This window comes from Gossypium arboreum, chromosome 3 (assembly GCF_025698485.1).
Source record: "Gossypium arboreum isolate Shixiya-1 chromosome 3, ASM2569848v2, whole genome shotgun sequence".
Taxonomy (NCBI): domain Eukaryota; kingdom Viridiplantae; phylum Streptophyta; class Magnoliopsida; order Malvales; family Malvaceae; genus Gossypium; species Gossypium arboreum.
Window position 1 is genome coordinate 64,070,784 of NC_069072.1, and position 6,944 is coordinate 64,077,727.

A 6,944-nucleotide genomic window follows, 5' to 3' on the forward strand; every position below is an offset into this window, starting at 1 on the left:
TTTCATGCTAAAACTTGCCAAAACTTACCAACATTTGCCCTTTCTTTTGTTCAACTAAAACATATCAAATATATTATATTGCATCACATAACTTATGCCTGAAGACACGCTGAGGTTGAAGTTGTTTCCATACTCATTGTTAGATGGGGGACAAGCATGGCTTAATTCATTGCAATCCAATTCAATTTCTACTCGGCAAGAATTAACTAAACGCTTTCTGGTAAAGAATTTCCCACCTAGCAAAAATGCTAAGTTGTAGAGTGAGATCACCACTTTTCAACAAATAGATGATGAGTCCCTATACGAGGCATGGGAAAGATTTAAAGAGCTATTACATAAATGCCTTCACCATAGGATTCTGCATTGCATTCAATTGGAAACATTTTATAATGCTCTCGATGCACATATAAGGTTGGTGGTAGATACTTCTGCAAATGGTGCTCTCTTCTCGAAGACTTATAATAAAGCTTATGAAATCATTGAGAGAATAGCTAATAACAATTACCAGTGGCCAATAAATAAAGCAAGTTTAGGAAGACGAGTAGTTGGATTGCATGAAGAAGATGCTCTTACCTCACTCTCAGCTCAGGTATCATCTACCTCTTCAATGTTGAAACAGATTACTACTGATGGTTTAGATTATGTTACAGCTCAAACACCAATCCACTACTAAGAAGGTAGACAAAACAACAATTACATTCAGCATGGATCAAATCAACCTCTTGGTTTAAATCAACAACTTCAGAAACAACAACAAGTTGAACCTTTCAATAATATGGAGAATTTTTTGAAGGCATACATTGCTAAAAATGATGCCTTGATTCAAGGCCAAGAAACAACATTAGAGAATCTGGAAAAGAAGTGGAACAAGTAGCTAATGAGCTTAAAAGCAAACTGTAACACCCCTAACCCGTAACCGTTGCTAGAATAGGTTAAGAGGCATTACCAGACTTATAATAACATTCAGAACAATCATTATCAAATAATCATATCATTACAGTAAATGTCATTCATTCACATTCAATAAGAACTTAAATTGAGCATACAAAACCTAACTCATATATTCGGGACCAATATGATAACATAATAAAAGTCTCAGAAACTTAGAAAATTTTCAACTTTTAAAAGGTCACATGCCCGTGTGAATAGGCCGCGTGCCTCACACGACCTTGGACACGCCCGTGTGTCTAAGCCGTGGCAAAACAAGGCATACATACTGACTTATCCACATGGCCACAAGACACGCCTGTGTTTCATGCCATGTGAAAATTAAAGAGGCTACTGACTTGGCTACACGGTTGACCACACACCCATGTGCCAGCCCTGTGCCATACACGACTAGTAGACACGCCCGTGTGTCTAGGCCGTGTCAAAACTAGAGGGTATGCTGACTTAATTTGTAGGGTACCCCAGAGGACACACGGGCGTGTAGCATGACCGTGTGTCACACATGGCTGAGACATACGCCTGTGTCTCTGCCAGTGTAGACAAAAATAGGTCATTTGAATAACTAATTTTCCACCCAAATTTGGATCAACCTACAAGCATCAAACTAGGTGTATATGCACAACCATTTTAGCTAATATCCATAGCAAACCATACATAATTCATGCTATAACATTACCAATCATTTCAAATCTCAATTCATCAATCAATTCATACCAAAACTTAAACTAAAATCATACCTAAACATATGATCAATACATCATTCAATCAAATGCTTAAAACCTACCAAAACTTCTCAACATTAACCATTTCTTTTGGCCAACCAAAACATACCACAATTTCACATGAGCATCACATATCATATACCATTATCAAACTATAAGTTCAAACACAAACTAGCCATATCACATGGCTAAATATATACATCGCAAAACATAATCCCATAATTTCTAGCCTATACATGCCATACTTTAATATATACATTTTCAAAGTACCAAAATAAGGTTTGATAGTGTGGCGACGATCCTCGACGATCCCTAAGCTCACAATAGCTTCGATATCTATAAAACAATACAAACATACATAAAGTAAGCTTTCAAAAGCTTAGTGAACCATATACAAATAAACATATCATTCAAAGCAAATAAGTATCATCAAATCATTTATACTTTGTATACGAATGCTAACACAAATCTCTTATTCAAATACTTACTTTTCATTCTCAAATAGGCTATACAAAGTAAACATACCTAAATCTGATATAATTTCACAAAGTTATTCATTTTCTCGGAATGCCCGTTTGAACCATTCAGAAACGTAAAGATATGTGGATAGCTCAAAGAACATATACATCATATGTGGATAGCTCAGAGAACATATACAATGCCAACGTCCCAGACGTGGTCTTACATGTAATCAAACATCGATGCCACTATCCCAGACAGGGTTTTACACGAAATCAGATACAATGCCGATGTCCCAGACATGGTCTTACACGTAAAACAGAAGTCGATTCCAACGTCCCAGACGTGGTCTTACATGAAATCACATAATGAAATCCTATGTCATGACATATGTATCCTAACTATTCCTAGGGTTCGTACGTGGCTTTTCAAAGACCAGAACTTTATCGATACTTTCTTGAATAGCACATATTAAGGTTGAATATTCATTACTAACAAATTCAATATCATATGAACAATAATAATTCAATTCAAACAAGCTTATTTGTATATCGACTTACCTTGTATGGATTCAGATAAATGAAATCGATTAATCGACAACTTTTGACTTTCCCCATTCTAACTCCGTATTCTTTAATTCCTGATCTATATAAATTCAAATTTAACTTATTAAATCATAAATTCATTCAAAACAATCTATAAACACATATTTAGGGTAATTTTCAAACTAGCCCTCACATTTTCACATTTTGACACTTTAGTCCTAATTCAAAAAATCATAAAATACACATAATTTGCTTGTACACAAGCTTAGCCTAATTTTCTTAGCTCTCATACAAGTCCATACATTTAATTTATTTGATATTTTAGTCCCTCAATTTACAAATTTCACAATTTAGCCCGTTTTACTCAAAATCATCAAAAATCCAAAGACAAAACATATAAACCCAACATCAAACTTTCATATTTCATCATATAACAACATAAAGCTCATGAATTCATCCATGGAAAATTTCAAAATCATCATCAAAATCAGAAATTGAGGCATGGGCTTGATAGTATCGAAGTAACGATTACAAAAAAGTAGAAATTATCAAAAATGGATCAAAAACCATACCTTAATTACAATTACAAGTGTCAAAACCCTAAGAGATTTTATTCTTTCTTTTTCTTTGCTAATTTTGGCTATGAATGATAATGGGTGAACAAATTTTAAGCTTTTGTTTTATTAATCACATGTTAATATATATTTTACTAAAATGGCCTTATTAATATCATTTAAAATCCACTAAGTAATGACCATTTATGTCCATTCAAGCTTCCAATGGTCAAATTACATCATAAGGACCTTTATTTTAATAAGACAAATCAAATAAGCACTTTAACAATCAGAATGAAATTTTTATATTTTACGCGATTAGGTCCTTTTGTCAAATTGAGCACACAAACAATCGAATTTTTAGACAAAACTTTCACATATGCTAATTCACACATCATAAGCACAAAAAATAATATTTAACTATTTATCTAACTTAAATATGTGGTCTCAAAACCACTGTTTCGACTAGGGTCAAAATCAGACTGTTACACAAACCCCAAGGTGCTATACGAAGCAACATAGAAAATCCTCTACCAGGCGAGTCTTTTAATAATCTTGAAAGCTAATAAAAAGCATAAATGGCAAGGAATAATGAAACTTTGAGAAAATTGGAGAACTAGATGGGACAGTTAGCCAACGAACTTCGAAATAGACCATAAGGAGCTCTGCTTGTGACATGAAAAACCTAAGAAAATCAAGCAAGAAGAATTGCAAAATGGTCAAATGATGAAGCTAAAAAGGACTTTAGAACCCAAATAAGTTGAGGTTGAAGATGAATCTCTCAAGAAAGAGGAAAATCAACCAACAATTGAAATTCCTACACCAGAGAAGCCAGATTCTACAAATTCTGAAAAGGTAAAATCTAAACTAGTGAATTTTGATAAGCTAATCCCTTCGTTAGATATAGATATATTACCTCGGAAGAGCTGTCCATTCCAAACCAAAGTTCCACAACCTTCATATCCTCAAAGACTCTAGCAACATAAGCAAAAATAGGATACTCAATTCAAGAGAATATTGGATGTGTTGAAACAACTACGTATGAACATTCCACTGGTGGAAGCTTTGGAGCAAATGTCGAACTATGCAAAAGCTGTGAAGGAACTTCTGTCTAAGAAGAGAAGGCTAGGGAAATTTGAAACTGTAGCCCTGCCTACATAATGTAGCTTATTTTTTCAAAAAAATTTACCTCCTAAGTTGAAGGATCCAGGAAGTTTCACCATACCTTACAATATTGGAGAATCATATTGTGGTAAGGCTTTATGCGATCTGGGATCGAGTATCAATTTGATGCCTACGTCTGTGTTCAGATGATTAGATACCGATAAGGCCATATTGTTATGTGTGAAATAATATGTGAATTGTACAAGTATTCACGTTGAATCAAGTAATAAAGTGATAAGTGAGATCGTCTCCACAAGGATTGAATTAGGTATAAGAGTGGTCAAGTTATTGTAATGAATTATGATTATTGTTATTGTAAAACCAAGTTAAGTACGTTGTGGTAATTTAAAATAGTAAGGATGTGAGTTAAATGAATATTGACTAATACTGGAAAATGCTAAGGCAAAGCAAGAGTGACAATGCAATGGCAATTACGAGAATTATTACATGAATAATCTATGAGCCTATAAGTAAATAACTAAGAATGCTATGGAAAAGATACTATGGAAAATGATAGAAGCCTACAATTTAGATTAGGAAGGCTGGGATTACTAAGAATCTGCCTTCATTTTCAGTAGTGCCTCAACAAAATCGTACGTAAGGTAGTAATAAGTGAGGCGAAGTTTAAGCTTTCAACATTCTTCTTAGCACACTGATTTACTTCCTGAAAAATGATCCTCCCGACATTAATTTTTATCTCTTTTATAATGTAGTGCAGCAAGAGCATTCTTTCTTTTGAAAAAGTTATATTGTGCATAGACAGCATAAGTCGACTCCTCAGAAAATGATGTCATACTTTCCCAATAGGCTCCAATAAAGCCCTCTCAACAGTATAACACTCTTCATTGAAAACAATCCATCGTGTTCCTTTATTACATAAATCATCCAATACCTAGGCTAAACCCTGTGTGACACCCCGAATGTGACCCTAGTCGGAGAGTGGTTTCGGGACCACGAAACCGAGTCACAAGAATAATTAAGTGTTATATTCCGTACTTATTGTATGTGGAATTGGTATGCGTAAATATTTCGTGTCTCGATTTTTATTAATTAGGTGCTAAATTATAAGAAAGGACTTAGTAGTGAACTTTGAAAGTACGATAGGGAAATAGGTGATGACTAATTAAAGCATGCATGCAAAATAATGGACTTGCATGTCAAATTCCCCTTTCTACAAGTAATGGCCGCCATGACAAAGAATATGGGTCAAACATGTCATGAAACATGTTTTGTTGGGCATTAGGGAGAAATAGTAAACAAATAAGCATGGGTAAGAAAAGAATGAAAAAAAAAAAATGTGTGTGAGAGAGTGGCATACCCCATTGCCGTGAGTTGTAGAGAAGGAAAGAAAAAAATTTTGTTCATCCTTTCTTTGAGCCAAAACTAAGGAAGAAGGAGGATTTTTGCTTCATGCTTGGTTTGGAAGAGATCTAGAAGGAGATTTGGCTAAGTTTGCATCAAGATTAAGGTATGTATGAGGTTGTGTTGGGAGTTTCATGCATGTTTTGGTTGCTAACTTGATGTGCATGTTAGCCATGGCTCAAATCTTTGGTATGCCATGGAAATGGTATTTGGCCAAAGTTGTTATAGTGATAAAGCCATTGCATGCTAAGTGTGAAGCTTGATGATGATGCATGCAATGATGGATTTTCTACTCATGAGTAAGATTTTGAGTTTTCTTTGTTTTATCATGATTAAAGTTGAAAAGGAGCATGATTGTCATACTTGGCCATGATGCATTCTTGAGCATGATTCATGCTTCTTGCATGTTAGTTAAAAGTTTGTGTTTTGGATGGCTATGGACACCTTGAAAATTCGCCATGCTCATATATGCATATATATGATTGCACATTATGTTTGGTTATGAACTAAGTGATGAATATATTGATTTAAAGAAGAAAATGTGGAAGAATGCTTGTGAAATTGCAAGCACAATTGCCTAGCACACATATAAGTGCTTGATGCTATATTATAAGTTTTGGGCCACAATGTGCAAAGCATAAATTAGTAGATTGCATGCTGTTTTTGTGAGGTATTAAGTGCAAAATTGACCTCAACATGTACATGAATATTCGCCTTGGGTAGCCTATTGAAGGCCTTAGCATTTCCTTGATGCTCAAATAAATTGTATTGAATTGCTTGATGTAGTATAAAATGTGCATGACCATTGTGTATTCAAGCTAAAGAGTGGCCATATGACCATTTAAAATCCTTGTCATATTCGCCATAAGCAAGCACAATGAGGTTTTAATAAATTGAATTTGTTTGAATTAGCTCAAGAGCTAAGAGGGCCACAATTGGACAAGGGAAGGAAAAGGTGATCGAATAGCCGAAAAAGCCGCTCGACAACATCCGAGGTAAGTCCTCAAGAAGTGACCTTACTTGAATTATGTGAGATGAAATATGGATGTGTATGATTATTGATTATGTGTGTATGAGTATTTGAATTCCACCGGGCTAAGTCCCAAGGCGAATATGCTAATGATATTAATTGTGTTTGAGCCTTAGTAACGAAAATGAAATATGTATGTCCAATGATTATTGATGTATGT

At 34.6% G+C, this 6,944-nt stretch overlaps 1 non-coding gene across 1 annotated transcript; it reads right to left on the reverse strand.

Annotated features, from left to right (window-relative positions):
- Positions 1-251: 251 nt before the first annotated feature.
- LOC128291227 (small nucleolar RNA R71) lies at positions 252-357 on the reverse strand. Its single transcript, XR_008281003.1, has one exon. It is a non-coding gene; the product is annotated as a small nucleolar RNA R71 (small nucleolar RNA).
- Positions 358-6,944: the final 6,587 nt, after the last annotated feature.